This window comes from Strix uralensis, chromosome Z (assembly GCF_047716275.1).
Source record: "Strix uralensis isolate ZFMK-TIS-50842 chromosome Z, bStrUra1, whole genome shotgun sequence".
In the NCBI taxonomy this organism is placed as follows: domain Eukaryota; kingdom Metazoa; phylum Chordata; class Aves; order Strigiformes; family Strigidae; genus Strix; species Strix uralensis.
Window position 1 is genome coordinate 98,523,017 of NC_134012.1, and position 18,529 is coordinate 98,541,545.

Sequence of the window (18,529 nt, forward strand, 5' to 3'; positions counted from 1 at the left end):
TGTGGATCAGCTTTCCAGTCCAGATTCACTGCACAAGCACACAAACACTCCCAAAAAACAGGGGAGGGGATGTTACAAGGGAGGCATAAGCAGGGAAGCTGGAGATGAAGGGGTGAGAAGAATGGACTCTTTTGGCAGCTGTGCTGGCTTTTGTCAGCTGAAAGTGTTTGTAAAATGATGGCCTGAATAAGTGACTTGTGGCATTCTCAAGCAAGCCTCGCTGAAATCTTTGGACAACATCATATCACATCTCCCTGTTTTTGCCCAGCACAGGCTGATTTTCCAACAAAACCAGCCTGTCCAAGTAATCAGGAAGATAAAGATGTGTCACACAAATGGCCAGGACAAAAAGCCTAAGAGTCATGTGGAGCTGTGGGATTTTAACTTCAGGAGAGCTACTGCCTCACTGCACAACCTTGGGAGAGGTGCTTGGCCTCAATTTGCCTCAGCTGGAAAGCTGGGCGGGGATGTGCAGGTGCACAGGCCCAACAGCATGATGCTGTGGCTGAGCTGGTTGTGTAGTTGCTCGTGGGCAATTATATACAAAATCACAACAGTGATGCTAGAAAACTCCAGGCATCTTCACCAGATTTTGCTGGCCATTAATCCAGCAGACAGCTGCTAATGGCATCTGATCGTTTTCTTTGTGCTACTGCCATTCAAGGCCACTCTGAAGGACACAAACTCTTCTATATTTTAAAGTGTGAGATTCAGGCAAAATAATAACCATGGGTTATGAGTTCTCAAAATTACAATAAACTAACAAGATGTGAATTTTGTTTTTTAAGTCTCCAGCCATGCACTGAGTAGGAATAAACTCTTGAAAAGCAAGGATCTCTGATGATAAATGAAATACCACCTAGTGAGAGCAGATGAAGAATTAATCCATGACACTTCCATTACTAAACAACCTTAGAAGAACACTCTGATTATGAACGCCACCCACTGCAAAGCTCCACTGCACTGCATCTCCTGCATGTCCACCTGGCCTCACTGCGCATGGAGAAGTGCACACCATCCCCCAGGAAGTTCACAACATGCCAGTGTGCAGCAAAGATTTTCCATACCCGTCACAGAGGGATGTACCAGCACAGGAGAAAGGGCAGCCAGCAGCGTCATTCACATCAGCCATGCACAGAGGGGACCAGCTCTTTCAGCTCCAGCTGGGCAAACTTTCAACACCAGGAGTTGGTATCAAGCTTAAGAGTCTCTCAGTCCAGCCCCTGGATGATGACTTTTAGTGTGGTTATGCAATGGTCAACTCTGGCTATGGCAGGTTATTACAATTCGTTCCTTCCCAGCAAAGATAAACAACACATCACTCATTGCCTGATTTGAAAAGAACTCACATAGCAAGCCAGAGCCACTGACTTCAACTATTGCTCAAGTGTTGGCTTAGTATGAGAGGGTAACAGCTCTTTCTCAGGGTCTGGAGAGTCAACTATCATGTGCAAAAAGAGCAAAAATAGAGACAAGCTATGCAAGGACTCTGCCTATCTTGACACTTGGGCAGCTCCTTTCAGCCTCAAGGAAGGAGTTAATCTGACTCAGAAAGGATGGTGAGCATCATCACATGGGTTAGTTAGCAAAGAGATGTAGCATCCCTGTAAGCTAAAGGCAGTGACGATGAAATTATGTGTCACTCAGCATGTGTACCACTGCTTGCCTTCCTGTTTGTCCCCAGGAGGGCTTAAGCTAGAAGCCCAGTATGATCCCTCCTGCCCTGCCTAAGGAAAACTCTGAGGGAGTAGGTATAAGAAGCTAAGAGGGTACCTGGAAGTCAGAGGCACCAGCTAAATGGCATGAACCAGCCAGACTGAAAAATCCCCCATCCTATGGAACAGCTCCAGTACAGAACTAGGTCAGGAACAATGGCTCGGGTCTGTCCAGATCTCTTAAAAACACATTGAAAACACATTTTAAAACACATTGTAAAACAGTCAAACACTGGGGGTTTTTATTACAGCCCCATGAATGTCCAGTGGGAAAACTAACCAGGTTGTATAGCAGGTAAGTCAAACGCAATTTTTCATTTGGCTTGCAGTCAAAAGAAGATCCAAATGATGTACAGAATCCTACCTTCACAAGTACATAGGACAGCAGTGCAGTTGAGAGCAAAATTTGATTGGAAAAAAGGAGTGAACTGGCCATTTCAATCCCTGCTGTAAGGATTCCTGATTAACCACAGCTGATGGTTTTGGAATAGTAGGTCTGAGGATTAAAGTATTATGTAGGCTGAAAACACCATGTCACATCTCTAAAATTACTTTGCTTTGTATCATTTAATACTCTGCATACTCTTAGGATCAATCCTTAAGTCCTCATTCACTAATGGGAACCTCAAATCTAGTTAATGTTTAGGGTTACTCACTCTCAGAGGCTTTTATAAGAGATTCTGCCTCCAACTCTGCTTTATCATATTTTCTCATTTGTAATCTTCAAATCCTACCTTAATGGTTTCCCTGGGAATCAATGAACATCCCACATGTAGGTTAAGGAGAACGACAAGCCCTATTTTTTCTTTACATGATAATTCTTAACACAAAATAGTAATGCAATGTCCATTCACTCAAAAATCTTAACTGGAAATAACATACCAAACTATCAGAGTACCTTCTGACAAAAAAATTGCATAAAAATGTACCTGGCTGCTAAAGTTCATGATCTAAATGTCCTCTTTTTACATATCCAACTTCCAGAGTTCAGGCACTAGATTGCTTTACCTGTGGTTCTTTGCTCTGTTTACTGTAAATAATAGAAACTAAATTTTCTGGGTGTCACATTATACACAAAGAGAAAAAAAAGCATATTATATTAGAAGCAGCAAATAAAAAGTCTGATTAATGCTCAATCTTGATAACATTTATTACATGTATGTCTAATTAAGGATATATATTGTGCTTTTTCTGAACTGAAATTTTTAAAAAATTAAATCCAGCTTCCCTTCTGGAGGAAACACATGCTGGGTCTTGCTATGGGCCTGCTCAGAACATGTATGTGGTGTGTAAAATGCAGGATTCATTTGATTGAATGTTAGCTCCTTCAGTGATAGATTTCTAGACGAGTTGTTCAGCAGACCCCTGCTATAGCCAGCAGATGAAAACAGGCATCTCCAGAAATGTTTCATTGCTTTTTAAGGTAGGCAGACAGGCAAATCAGCCATTGGGTGTGCTTCTCTCTCCCCACTCATTACAGAAGGGGCTTAAATGACTAGCTTAGACGAGAGCTCTAGCTTTTCTACAACTAAAACTAAGTGAGATTAATGATAGAATCACAGAATCATCGAACAGTTTGGGTTTGAAGGGACCTTTAAAGGCCACCTAGTCCATCCCCCCCGCCATGGGCAGGGACATCTTCCACTAGATCAGGTTGCTCAGAGCCCCGTCCAACCTGACCTGGAATGTTTCCAGAGATGGGGCATCTACCACCTCTCTGGGCAACCTGTGCCAGGGCCTCACCACCCTCATTGTAAAAAATGTTTTCCTCGTATTTAGTCTAAATCTCCCCTCTTTTAGTTTAAAACCATTACCCCTCGTTACCCTCGTTACCCTGATCAAGAGTCCCTCCCCCCTTTCCTGTAGCCCCTTTCAGTCCTGGGAGGCCGCTCTAAGGTCTCCCCGGAGCCTTCTCTTCTCCAGCTGAACCCCCCCAACTCTCTCAGCTGCTCCAGCTCCCCAAGCATCTTCGTGGCCTCCTTTAGACCCACTCCAACAGGTCCATTTCTCTTCTGTGCTGATGGCCCCAGAGATGGACACAGCACTGCAGTTGGGGTCTCACAAGAGCAGAGTGAAGGGGAAGAGTCACCTCCCTCAACCTGCTGGTCATGTTTCATGCAGCCCAGGATATGGTTAGCCTTCTGGGCTGCCAGCACACATTGCCCGCTCATGTCCAGCTTTTCTTCCACCAGTACCCCAACTCCTTCTCTGCAGGGCTGCTCTCAATCCTGCGGGTTGCCCCAACTCAGGTGCAGGACCTTGCAGTTGGCTTTGTTGAACTTCATGAGGTTCACATAGGCCCACTTCTTGAGCTTGTCCAGGTCCCTCCGGATGGCATCCTGTCCCTCAGGCGTGTCAACTGCACCACTCAGCTTGATGTCATCAGTAAACTTGCTGAGGGTGCGCTCGATCCCACTGTCTATGTCATTGATGAAGATATTAAACAGTACTCATACAAGTACAGATCCCTGAGGGACCCCATTAGTCACTGATCTCCACCTGGACATTGAGCCCTCTGGATGTGACCATCCAGCCAATTCCTCATCCACAAATGGTCCACATGTCAAATCCATATCTCTCCAACTAGAGAGGGACATTGGGGAGGGCCATGTCAAAGGCCTTACAGAAGTCCAAATAGATGACATCTGTAGCTCTTCCCTCGTCCACTGATGTAGTCACTCCATCACAGAAGGCCACTATGTTGGTCAGGCAGGACTTGCCCTTGGTGAAGCCATGCTGGCTGTCTTGAATCACCTCCCTGTCCTCCATGTGCCTTAGCATAGCTTCTAGGAGGGTCTGTTCCATGAGCTTCCCAGGCACAGAGCTGAGGTTTACACATCAGTAGCTCCCACGGTCCTCCTTTCTACCGTTTTTTTAAAATGGGTGCAATGTTTCCCTTTTTTCAGTCACCAGGGACTTCACCTGACTTTTCAAATATCATGGAGAGTGGCTTGGCAACTACATCAGCCAATTCCCTCAGGACTCTGGGATGCATCTTGTCAGGTCCCACAGACTTATGTATGTTGAGGTTCCTCAGATGTTCTCAAACCTGATCTTCTTTTACAGTGGGAGGGACTTTGTTCCCCCAATCCCCGTCTTGCAGCCCATCCACTCAAGAGGTGTGGTAAGAGGGATTGCCAGTGCAGACTGAGGGAAAAGAGTTGAGTACCTCAGCCTTCTCCTTGTCCATTGTTACCAGTTTGCCAGTCTTGCTCATCACAGGGGGCACACTTTCTTTGACCTTCCTTTTCTGGCTGACATACTTGTAGAAGCCCTTCTTATTGCTCTTTGCGTCCCTCGCCAAGTTCAGCTCTAGCTGCACTTTGGCTTTCCTGACCCCATCCCTAACAACCAGGCAGCATCCCTGTACTCTTCCCAGGATACCTGTCCCTGCTTCCACTGCCTGTGCATTTACTTTGTGCCCTTTAGCTTGACCAGCAGGTCTCAACTCATCCATACCACATTCTCTTGCCTGCCTTTCCTGATTTCTTACACCTGGGGATCAAGAGCTCTTGCACTCTATGAAAAACATTCTTCAAGATCTGCCAGCACTGTTCTTCTCCCTTGTCCCTGAGCACAGTTTCCCAGGGTGTCCTACTGACTAGCTTGAACAGCTGGAAGTTTGCTTCACTAAAATTCAGGGCCCTGACTTTACTCTTCACCTGACCCATATCCCTGAGGACTGCAAACTCCACCAGTGTATGATCACTGCAGCCCAAGCTGTCTCCAATCTTGACATCGCTGATTAGCTCGCTTGCATTGGTGACCAACAGGTCCAGTATCATGTCCCCTCTGGTAGGGCTATTACCTGGCTGAAGAAGTTATCCTCAGTGCATTCCAGGAGCCTCATGGATTGCCTAGAGCTCACCATGCTGTTTTTCCAGCAGATGTCGGGGTGGCTGAAGTCCCTCAGCAGGACGAGAGCCTGTGAGCATGATGCCTCCTGTAACTGGAGTAAGAAGTCTTCATCAATAGGCTTCCCTTGACCAGAGAACCTGTAGTAGACAGCAACCACAAGGTTCCCTTTGTTCTCTCCATTTCAAATTCATACCCATAAGCTTTCAACCTGCTCATGGCTATTCTTCAGAGACAGCTCTTCACATTCTAACCATTTCTTGATGTAGAGGGCAACCCCTTCACCCCTCCTTCACCTGTCCTTCTGAACAGCCTGTAGCCATTGATAACCACACTCCAGTCATGGGATTCATCCCACCATGTTTCAGTAATGGCAACTAGGTCATAGCTTTCTAGCAGCACAGTGGCTTCCAACTCCTCCTGTTTGTTGCCCATGCTATGTGCATTGGTGTAGAGGCATTTCAGCTGGACTGTCGGCTGTGTCACCTTTTTAGAGAAATACCCTTTAATTCCTTTGAGGTATTTCACTGGTGTTGCCCTGTTGGGTCCCCTGGCTCATCTCCATAAGACTTCAAGAGTCCTGCATTGTAGCCAGCATGTTTCAGAACAACAGTCTGAGGGCCCTCGCTAGCACCCCGTCCCTCTAACCTTCGTGTGTCATCCTACAGCTTGTCATGGGCAAGCCTGATATTATTTCCCTCTCCCTTCAGGTCTAGATGATGTAGAAATGACTATTAACATCCTTGAGCTCTGGTTCTTTGCATTACTGAGAGGTGAATAAGGCCTCATTCACTTATTTTTGACACCTGTGTAGCAACTTTGATTCCTGCTCAATATCAAAATGAGGCAGTCTGAGTTTACACAATGATGCAGAAGAGCAGATATATACACACACATATATATGTATATATATATATGGCTGTAGAAAATACATTGCAGCCTCCTTAGTCGTTATGTGCCAGGGTTTTCCTCAGGCTTCCACCACCTTTGTAGGCTGGTGGGCTGGGCTGAGCTCAGTCCTCTGGTAAGTGAACTCCCATGCCACTGACCACCAAGCTGGCTTGATGCCCACAGCCCAGATTTATCTGTAGAAAGCTTCGTCCCCAAGCCCTGGGCAGGTTAAGGCATCCAGCAATACAGTGACTTTTGTTCAAGACCCCATAATGTGGAAGTGGCAGATCCAAGACTACACCACCTAACATGGATTAAACCCAATGTACAGATGACATTGTCACCCATCCAAACCACCTTCCTTCCTTCTTATATCTTTGTTTTAAATTATTTCCTCTTTAAAAACTATTCTACTTGCTATTAGTAGGGAGAGAAACCAAGAAAACAGGATGTTTTCATCTAAATATGATAATTTAATTTAAATGTTATCATTTAAAATTTCATCATCACCCACAGATTCCTGGAAGAAAGGAGAAGTATCAAGCTGGAGACACTTCATGGAATGAATGGTGAATGCAGAAGGACAGACTGGGAGCATCAGTACTAGCCAAATACTCTCTGAATATGTAATGGGAACTAAGATCAGGGTGACGCATCTATTCAGCTCAAACTACAACATCCCATGGCTAAACTGGGATTGAACTCTCACATTCATAGAGCTGAAACCTCATACAATCACAGATTAATTTATGAAGTTAGGAACTTCGGGAGGTCCTCTAGTCCAACATGCCACTCAGAGCAAGGCCTATGCTGAAACTGTGACAGGTTGCCTGAGGCCTTCTCCAGTGAAGTTTTGAGCATCTCCAAGGACAGAGATCCCACAGTCTCTCTTAGTAGCCTCCTGTAAAGTTTGAACGAATGCTTCCAGGAGTCCACTTCATAAATTAGCTTTGAAATTCTACAAAACTTTAGTGAATCGTCTCAGGACAGATTTTCTTTCCTCTCTATCTATCTATGTAGTGATGTCAAAAATTAATCAACAGTTAAAAAATCATATAAGAAATAACTTGCTAAGTGACCCAGACCATCTAACCAGATTTGAGGTCTAGGACCACAAGCAATTTGCTTTCACCCCTAACTGAAACCAATTTTTTTTGTCACATAATGGAAAGCACTGCATGTGGGAGTCATTTACCTAATAATACCTCTCATTCTGTCCTAAGCCTTAACAGGTGTCAAGAGCTTAGATGAAAAGCAGTAGGAGCCATGCCACCTTTGCTGAGCTCAAAATGTTTTGCAAGAAATAATATTCCCGTTTTTCATGTGATTTTAATTCCAGAGCATAGGACACTAAAAGCTGTGGATTACTCCAACATATAACATAAAGAATACAAACTTCTTGCATAATAGATCTACTGTGAAGCAGATAGATATCTACAGTACTTTTAATCTGCTCTTTGAAACTGATTTTTTTTTATTAGCTGTCTAACTGGAAAGTATATCAATTTCAGCTGCAGGCCTAGGAGGCTGCCTGTGCTAAGAAAATTTCGCTGGTTGTAGTCTTATTTCCAAAAATTAGATATCCATTGAACTGGAGGTTCTTAATGTGTATATGGTTATCTTTACATCAATACATACAAACACAGACATCCACTAAAACTGGATGATACTTGCTTTTCAGAGCAGAATGTTGCCCTCTAGAAATGTCACAAACTACACAACTTAAGGAAGGAAAGAATTTTGATAGATAAAAGATCGTTACTAGGATACTGAAAAATATATCAGAATTGAAATATTAAAAGTTACAAAATTTTAAAATTAACTGTAAAATAAATATGATTGAAAAATAAGAAAATGTTTTAAAAGAGGCGATAGCAGTTAATAGTTTGGGAACTACAAAACACTGAATGCTTGCCAGGATCACATGGAATATACAGTCCCTCCAAAAAAGATGATCACGCACAATTTTTACATGTAAAATCACTTACGGGATATCGACAGGAGCAGCAGCAAAACAGAACTGATAACCGAGCACATAGTTCTCACGTTGCCAGTAAAAACAGGTCAACAGCTATTTCCTTCTCAGATCTCAAGTCAGGATATAAATAACTGAGTTCACAAATTGAAACTGCTGATTCGCCCCAGTGTTATAGGTCCAAAAAGAAGCCTTTTGCTAAAACCACACAAGTAGCTAAGAATGTTGTCAGTCTTTAAACTTGTCACACAGAGGATGCTCTTCTAACTTAGCATTAAAGGGCAAAGATGGTAGGGTGACATTTCACTTCAGAGTTGTACTTCTCTTTCTGTTCTTGAAAAAAGAGAGCTAAAAGCTCCATGGTGGGTCTATATTCTTGCTGGTAAAACCCAGAGAGATTTTTAGTAACCTATTTTTCTTGTACTAATGAAAGCTAATTTTCCTAAGAGAGACTCTATTGACAGTTATAAGCAATAAATGTAAATAATTCACAACAACCCTTTTCACATCTTAATACCCTAATAGTAAGAACCACACTCTTGAGAGTTTCATAAGGCAAATGCATATTAACTTTTTGGGGAATCGTTGGAAAGTTGATAAATGAACACTAAGGGTTATAATTGCTGATGACGAGCAAATGCAACAAAGAGTAATTTTCTTGTTCTGTGACTCTGAGTCCCATTAGAGCAATTCACCTGACCTGCAACACCTTCTCTGGCATCCTCTTTCCCGACAATGAACTACTGATTACACCTCTAGTCTGTCACTTTCAGTGACCTAATAAGGCTCCCACATCCCAATTTAAAAAAATGCTTTCCAAGTAAAAAATGGTCTGAAGAGGAGCTAGAGGTAGAATTAGCAAACTGACATTCCCAGAATTCAATATAAAGGGATTATTCTAATTAAATCCTATACCAATACTGTCTATAGTAGCAAAGCTGTACTGATCCAATTGTCAAAGCTGTAGACAGTTAGACTTCAGCTCCAAAAGCTATCTGTCAACTTTGCAACAACTTAAGGTTTTCCCTTCCTTCATGCATGGCTCCCCACGTATCATATCTATGAGTCAGAGAATGAACACCTGACCTATTTAATGAGACAGACACTTTTCCATTTTTCCAAGTTCCCTTCCCCACGTAAATCCTGGAGGTCAGAGACTCCTGGCTGCATCGCCTTCATCACACAATAGATGTGCAAATATCACACAACCTTTTAACGAAAATTTCCTGGATCTTGGGCAACTTAGTATTTTCAAAGTGCTTCTATATCCTTTGAGAGAAGATTCTATATAAATGCAAATACAAACTACTCCCATTTTCTCACTTCCTGACAAGAAAACACTGCTGTTTTGTAATACTTTAGAAATACACACTTGTGCCTGAAAGATGAAGTGGACTTCTAAAAATAAGTAAATATTACAGTAAATCGAATAACAGCTACAAATAAAATCACTCTGTAAAAGCAAAGATTTCGATCAGGAGGAAACCAACACTGGTGGTCAAAAATACCTGTAGTCTTTAAATACCTTAACCAAAACCAGTTGCAGTCTATCAAAACAACGATGCATTCACATGCTGTAGAAATCTTAGAATTTTTCTAGAAACAGATTTATGTGCTTCTGTACGTCGATACTAAACCAAGCTTATTTTGGCCCTGTCCATTACAAAATTTGGATCATTTCTGAGCAAAAATCAAGTTGTTTGGTTACTGTCAATTTAAAATACTACACCTAATTACTCCATCAAATACCTCATTCTGATATATCTGTGAAAAAAGTCTTTTGAGAAGGTAGTTATGTACATAAGTATCCTGGCCTTCTGCGCAGAGACGGGGTGCAAAACAGGGCTGAGCACAGGGCTGAATGGGTGGCTGGAGAGTCATTTAGTTCTTCAAAGCAAAACTGTAGTAGGACATGGGTGATGCATCATCATCCCTCTGTAGTGCAATTAATTGCAGCTACTGCAGCCTGTCTTTGTGGTTTCTGCATTCCTGCAGGTATAGCTAAGCATTCTTTTTTTGCCCATGAAACAGGCACAAAATGAAATAAGCTGCATTTTCTCTATTGGAGTTTATTTGGAAAGTCCTGGTCTGTCATTTTTTGAAATCTTGGCTTCTATCTTTTTTCTGTGATGTTTCAGCACTCTTAAAAACCTTGCATGTAACTAGAGCATGTAATGTCAGAGAGGTGCAGTGCTGCTAGCAGCCTCCCCTGGATGAGATGGAGATTCATTATCGTGGTCTCTCAACATATTGGTGGATAGTGGATACTAGATCCTAGATAAGAGATTTACTTGGAAACAGGAAATAAGATCTTAAATCTCTTTCTTCAAGGGTGGAGCCAATGTCACATTTTTAGGGTCAGATTCTAAGACACGTGTTTCTTTATTCTCCCATTCCCATCCACATACTGGATGATCTGCACTGTTATTTAGTTTGATGGGGTCCTGTATGACCTGCAGCCTCAGTGAATGCCCTTATTATTCATCCCTAAAACTCATGCTAGTGCTGAAATGACTGTTCGTTTGATTGACTTGGCAGCATCTGCACAATGCTCAAATACTACTTAGGTAGCACAGGAAAAACACCCTGCAACCCCAGAGAAGTCAAGTTGAGGCAAATCATATCTGAGTCAGATTTAATAGGACTTAATTTGACTTCTGATTTGTTTACACTTCATCACACAGTCAGTTTCCATTACGATCCCTCTTTATTTCCTACTTCTATAATTCCACACCATTCTCTTTAAAACATGAAACTATTATTAGAGTTAATTAAATACTACAAGATTTTTGGCAGCTATGTTCAGCGCAGGTGTTAACAGCATGCTAACACACCTAAAGGAAGCAATCTAAAGCACACATGAAGTTCAGCAGTTAATTGCAAGTGATCTCTAGCTTGGAATCCCCCCTCCCATAACAGGCATGCATCTTACAGATGTGCTGTGCCTGTCTTTGAACTCTCATTTTCTTCCATACAAACGTATTTTACTTTTTTTTTTTAAAAAAAATCACGATTTGAAAACTAATTCTTTTGTGTTTGGAGTTGATTCACAATTTTTAACAAGCTTTTAGATTAACGCAGCTCTAAAAATCTATGCAAATCTATGGAGCTGGATTTCCTGTTAAGGTTTGCATGAACGTATCGGAAATGTGCTGTAGAGAGAACAGCACACACCATCTGCAAGAAATCCAGCCTGACCAGGAGAGCAGCAGCAACCAGACATTTTCCAACCAAATTGCCCCTTATTTTACTGCGATTACTTATTTACCTTCTACACGTGCTGCGGCTGCCCTCCCATTATGCCAGATTGCCCCTTTCTGTTTCTTTCTCCACTGCCACTCATGGACTCCTGCATCTTTCGCTCTTTGAATCGCGGGCTGTCCCCCTCTTTCACCTCCCCTAAGCGTCAAGCCAGCTCCAGCCTTCACCTCTGCATCACAGCCAGCTTCCACCAATGCTGAGTTTCAATTTCCTCCTGATGTCAAATTTCAGCCCGGCCCACGAAACCCACCCCCTGCCTTGGCTCTTGCACCGTGAGCTGGAAAGCTCTCCTATGCTTAAGACTTTGTAAGGGATGTTTGCAGGGAAGCAGAAGTTTTATTCACTCTGTAATTTATGCCCTTTTTCTTTTGCAGCTTTTCTCTCTTATGTGACAACTGTTTGTGTTGGGGGAAGTCTCTTTCTTGAGCTAAATCCTTGCCTTTGCTGGAAACAGCTCTTTCAGTTGCTCCAGTGACACTGAAATCCCCTGGAGTCAATAAAACTTCTCTAAGGAGCATTTCTACTACCAAGCTTTATTTTTATATCTAAAAGAAGCATTTAGACTGTCTCTGAAGAGGTTTATTCCTCTTAAAATGTGAACAAGCTTCTAAATCTAAAATTCTAAATCAGTGCAGCTCTTTGTAGGTATGGCTGTTGAAAAGCAAAAAAAAAGGGGGTGGAAGACTTATTACCTGCATAATTTTGAGTTAAATGCTGAATCTACAGGTTAATCCTGCGAACTATCTCATGAATAACTTGACTCAAACACTGACCTGTGTGGGGCCATCACGTGAGCACAGAGGTAACACAAAATAGGTTAAGATTTGCAGAATCTGGGCTATTAGATTAATAGCAAATCGAGGTCAGGACTGCCTGCTACTGTTCGTTTAACACACAGCACAAAGCAGCTTTCTGCTCCTGCTAAAAGCCTCCAGGTAGATCTCCAGTAGGACTGAACAATAACAACAGATTGCTGATGACATCTGGAGCAATGTCCCTGCCTTATCAACTCTCCATCACATTTTACACCTCAAATCAGGTTTGAAGTTTTAAAGTTGGATAAATGTGCAAGCTTGGTTAGATACACTCACATAGATAAGATAATGGCCAAGAGGTTACATTGCAGGGCTTCTCCATTTCTGGAACAATTTGCGATCTCTGTAATTGTCATAACTTAGCAGTTTACTTGATATCCCCACTTAGAAAGGGCTCTCCCCAAGCTCCAGGCAATTCATTCTATTTAAAACGCACCACCACTAAATCTGGACTCTAACACAGTGAAATTAATGACTATACCATCCTCCAACTTTCCCATTGGTAGGCTAGACTTCCTAAACAAGATACATTTGCAGGATCCCTGGGAGAAAAATGAATAGGAGGGATAAAGCTTTTCTCTGCCACACAAGTATGCATTTGATGGAGAAGAGTCAGTGGGCATAAGGAGCTCCCAGCACCGTAGGCCCCACAATAAACTCACCTCAGAGCCCTACAGTGTATGGGAATGTTTCTCAAAACTTCTCATTAAAGAGTTGTTATCAGAATTGTGGAGGTTTGCTATATATGTTTCTCTCTGTGTTTTTACTCCTTACTGTGTTTACACTTATAGAAATATGACTTCATCCTTTATTTACCACCATCACCACCACCAGATAAGAGTGGGCCGGCATAAGATGGACAGAAAGGATTATAAACTCCTTAAGGTGACATTTCTGAGTTTTTCAGAATTTTGTTTCCTCCCACAGAAAAGGCAGTAAAGAGGAAAGGGAGAACGATGTTTTCATCAGATCCCGAGGATCAAGGAGAAATGGAAAATCCAGACTAAGTATCTCAAGAGTGATTATTCACAGAGAGATATCCCTCAAAGAAACAAAGCAGATTAAAAGACATCAATGTTAAAAAGGCACCGGATACTGAAGAGATCTGGTGCTTATGACAGGGACAAGATGAGGTCCTACTGCTTCCAAGGGACATTGTTATCAACATAGCAGTGTCCACAGTTACCGTTAGAAAACCTTGCTACTTTCTTTTGCTCTGGTTGTCTGGGTGATGCTTACAAGTCACTGCCTGGAAGCACAAGTAAGATTCCAGTTTATAACAGAATCTGCTTGTTTTGCATCTACTGTGCGTGAGTTTGAGTTAGTTTGCATTACTTTGCATTTTCAGCTTCTGGGGACAACAGACAAGGAGATAAGGCAAGGCAAGGAAGGCAGGAAGAGGAAAGGAAGAAGAGAGATAGAGGCACAGATAGTTTTAGGAATGTAGTGAACAACTGCGTATTTCAGCCTGTTATTTACAGCTATACTGCAACCACACTGCAAAGCTGGCAGATTACAGCCTTGCCCAAATATGCGTCCACAACTTCCTTTCAGCCACGCTGGCAAACACAGCCTCAGGTTGCTAACCCTTTGTGGACACCACAATGCACAAAGCCTGCAGTGTAGAAATACCCTCTGTGGTATATGTGCAGGGAGCTTCGTAAGGGGTTAATTTTGCTCTAAGGGATTTTGTGCGGACAGATATCATAGAGGTCAAAGGCCTAATAGGATTTTTGAAAAGGATTGGACAATGGAAATACCCACAGTTACATTAGAGATAACAGCTCTAGAGATAATAATTATGTTTTCAGAGATATAAAACCCCCTCCAGCTTCAGAGTAGAAGCTAGCCATTAAACTGCTTATGATTACAGACAAACTTTCCTGCATGGACATCTGCATGGACAGAGATTTATGTCTTTTTCCTCAGAAGCTGTAAGCAACAGCCTCACTCAGAAGCTGTACTGTACGCTGACCTGATACTGGAACATGATACTGAAAAAAATATGACTACTTCTACTTTTTGCTGTAATGTCCGATTACACATAACTGGATTCCACACAAATGAAGGCCCTGAAGATGTGAAATTCACTGTGTAGTCCTAGACATGCCTGGCCAAGCACAGGAGAGCAGGATGATGGGAACTCAGGTTTTGCTAACACTTCTGCAGCGTCATGCCTCAAAGAATGCACTGAGAAAGTTAAACAATAAATAATAAATTCTGAAATCCAATACCTTCCATGCAGTCACCTCTAAGGCTAGGAAGGAAGCCCTGAGACCAAGTCAACTGCAGCTCAGCATTACTTCAGGGGCACAAAAATTGGCTGAGGACCAGGACTGTTTTCTTTTGGAGCAGCTACCTCTTCAAGATGGGGAGTGTTTCCTTCTCCTGGAACTCCGGCACCCTAAAATCTCCATTAAGGCAACTGAAATCCAAACCTCTGTAACCTCTTCTACATTATAAAGATGGTTCAGACAACTAGTGAGGAAATTTTTCATACCTCTTCTCCATTTCTTCTGGGGTTCTCTCTGAAGTGGGACCTGATCTAATAGGTAGTTTTGAAGATGGAGGAGCACTCTATTCCTAGGCACAAACAGAATAGTTGAATATATATTACAACAATCATATTTGCCAGAAAAGAGAAGGAAAATTCACACTCAGAGCTGGAATATTATTGCACCATATGCTTTCCAACAGCCAAGCACAACAGGGTCCCTCCTCAATCATTGTCTTACTGCACCCTGTTGTATTTCCACCTGGAAAGACATATGGCAGTGCCTAAGAGAGAAATTTTCTTTTTCTTTTTTCTGATGTTAGTGTAATTTCCCAACTTTAAAGGAACATTTGATTATGAAACATGCTCAAGCCAAAGATAAAAAGAAAAATCCTATCTATTCCCACTAATGACAAAAACAGATCCATTGACCTGTTGGCATTATGACCAAATAAAAACTAGAAAGAATGGCTTGGATGCTACTTTGTCTCATGTGTCACTGACAAAATTGTCTGTTTTGCAGAAACCTGATGCCTCAGTTATGTCAGGGACACTAAACACAACAGATTTTATTTTTCAGCTCTCAGTGAGCACTGGGGGAGAAAGACATTATAAAAATCATCCTTCTGCTTGTAAAATGGAAAATACTGCTTTGTAAAGGACTGACCATGAGCAAATGTTCAACACCACAACAGACACTTTTAACCCTGATTACAGTCAGGTTTTATAATGCCATTTTTTACAGTGAACACACTCATCATTATAGTAAACTGCTCAAGACTGCTGCTAGATGGGGGAAGAAGTTATGTTAGAAGATGAGAGTCCCTGGAAGAATGAGAGACTACATAAAAAACTCTTGTAGCTATCCTATCATCACTGAGATAAGCAGAAATATTTAACAGTGGTTTTATTGTAGTGGTAATGCTTTTCACCTCCCCACAGTAGGTCTAAGAGAGTTATCTTGGATCCCTTCTTCTTGAAGAGGGTTATATTGAATTACCTTTTCAAAAAAAAAGAAATGCATGAAATTGGTTATTACAAGCCTCACCACAGTTGTGATATGAAAGGAAGATGGTAAAACTCTAGATCAGCTTCATCAGCCTGAATTAATATGATCACTGTGGAAGGCTGTTCCACAGCCACCCGCCTTCAGTGAGGGTGCCCTTCCTCCAGTCGTCTCACACTGCGCCTTAGCCCTGTAATATCCACTGCCTCAAAGGGGTACATCTGCCTTGACGGGCTGTAGCCCGAGATAAAGTCTGAATGCCCCAGGCAGCTGATCCAACCCAGCTTTGAAGCGTCAACTCCTCCCTCCCAGACTTGAAAGTGCTTGCAGTGGTTTCACCAATGACGGCACCTGGCTGCCAGCTCTGGCTCAAACTGGGAGGTTTCAGTCTTAATCTGTTCGCTTCCTGAGCAATGAAGATCCAGAGACTCCTTAAAGACTTCAAATCCTGCACACACGGGTTCACCGAGACTGCTCGTTCCAGATAGAGCTTCTTGACATTGTGTTTATTTCCACATTGGGTTTGCTCAGGGCAGCCTAATTGCATTGCCACTTGGCCTATGCCATTCTTTGCAATCAATTACAAAACATCTCCTGCTCCCAGATAAACAGATGTGACCTTTTCAGTGCAATTTGGCAGATGTTCTCAATGTAGCAAAGTTACCAGAAAGCCGAGTGGTAGTCCTTATTTAATTCACTGTAGAAAATCTGCCTGCATTCTTCCTGAAGTAGAAAAACACTTCATTCCTCGTATTTTCCCTTCCTTCTCATTCTGTTTTACAACCAGAATTGAATGAACACTGTGACGGAACTTTCTTCAGTCTTTGATAAAACATAACTACTTCTACATCCATAACACCATATTCAATGTTACAATTTAAAATAATCATACTTAATTATAAGATGTATCATAATAATAAATTATTATAAGGTAGGGAAACATTATTAATTTCATTCACAAGCAGGGACCTCGTGGCATAGAGAGTATATAATTTTTCAGCAATGTCTTTCATTCATTTCCCAGAATAACTTGGGTACCTTATTTATGAGACCAACCCTCATCTCTGAACGAACTCGGCTCAGTTATGTTCTTGTTCATTTGGTATATGTAGACAAGGGTGTTTCACTAGCACAACTGATCACATGATCCATTTCAAATTTACACATACTAGTCTTTGCAAAATGCTCATTTTTACAGCTTGGGTTTTCAAAAACAGTCATATTGGGCCAAACTGTTTCAAACCAATGACAACAGCAATCTCACTGATTGAAGGAGAACAGAATAAAGGCAACACAGAGACATTACTTTTGAAAATCATACGCGCTGCTTGTATGTGTTAGTATCAATACCAGATATTCTTACAAACCATTCAGTGGAGGAGCAGAAATAATATCATGTGGCATATTCTACTAGTCATTCAGTCACAAGAAATCACAGGCAAACAAAAAGATGAACTGCCTTCCTGAAGTGCCTGTCTCTGTTCATTGCTAAGTAAGGCTTCCAGTGTAGGTATCTCTGTTAAAAGCCTAATATTTTATGAGATGGACCCAGGCATTTCTGAAGTGCAGGCAAAACCTGAAGAGATTGCTTGCTTGACTGCAGCCAATGCATAATTGAAACAAACAAACAACAACAACAAAAAAACCAGCAAAAGAACTCATCAGCTGTCTGATTAATAGTTTTAAAGGAATTGCATGCTGTTAGGAAAAAGCCTATGCGGGAAAGAAAAGTTAAAGTCACAATATATAACTATATACCCTTGATTCTCTGAATTTCAAGACTAAATTTAGTGGGATAGTCAAGAGTTCAAACCCACAGGCTGCTTGAGATGAGAGGTTACAAAGTTAAAAAAAACCAACTATGGCAACAGATTAAGGAAACTTTCAGCTTTAGAAGCAGTGCTACCCTTGAAAATCCCAAAAGCTGGTAGTAAAATTATTCACTGCCTTTCAAAGATTATTATACCATACAGCTTACAACTAATAGGATTTTCTTTCCACAGTCCTGAAAATCAAAAATTTTACACTTTTTCCACTCTTTACAGGTTTACTAGCATCAGTTTCACAGATTTGCTAACACTGTATTGGTCGGGTACCTTTTTGCTGCCATAAGCGTATCCATCACAGGCTTTTATTCATACAGAAATATTGTAAAGCAGAAGATTCACAGTAGCATTTTGAAGTAAATGGTCCACTGCTTCCTTGATGAAAAATTTGCAGGATTGGTCCCTGTTAGTGGTCCAAAGATTATGTGAATCCTCAGTTGTAAAGAAACAGTTGCCCCATCAGGCATCTTACCACAGTGAAAGCTTTTCTTGTAGGGTGGCTTAGTAATAAATTTGCATTTTTTTCATCTCATGCATCATTACTAGAAATCACATCCAAATAGGTAATCTACTGAAATACGGATAAACCTGCTGTCTTCAGAGGATCCCCTCAGAGCTGTTAATTAAAAAACCTCAGAGGTAGGTTTAGAGAAGTGTGATTGGTAAATAAAACAAATAGGCTACAGACTGA

At 41.7% G+C, this 18,529-nt stretch overlaps 1 protein-coding gene across 4 annotated transcripts in view; it reads right to left on the bottom strand.

Moving 5' to 3' along the window:
• The window catches only part of ST8SIA5 (ST8 alpha-N-acetyl-neuraminide alpha-2,8-sialyltransferase 5), an 82,846-nt gene extending 64,561 nt beyond the window's left edge, over window positions 1–18,285 (bottom strand). The window contains exons 1-2 of one of the 4 annotated variants that reach the window (XM_074855862.1): window positions 18,109–18,285; window positions 15,013–15,095 (exon numbers count right to left, since the gene is read on the bottom strand). The gene's annotated coding sequence lies outside the window, so the exon portion shown is untranslated. Of the gene's footprint in view, window positions 1–5,523; window positions 5,622–11,704; window positions 11,797–15,012; window positions 15,096–18,108 lie in introns of those variants that run through there. The other 3 variants (XM_074855864.1, XM_074855866.1, XM_074855863.1) reach the window with 3 other exon arrangements.
• Window positions 18,286–18,529: the final 244 nt, after the last annotated feature.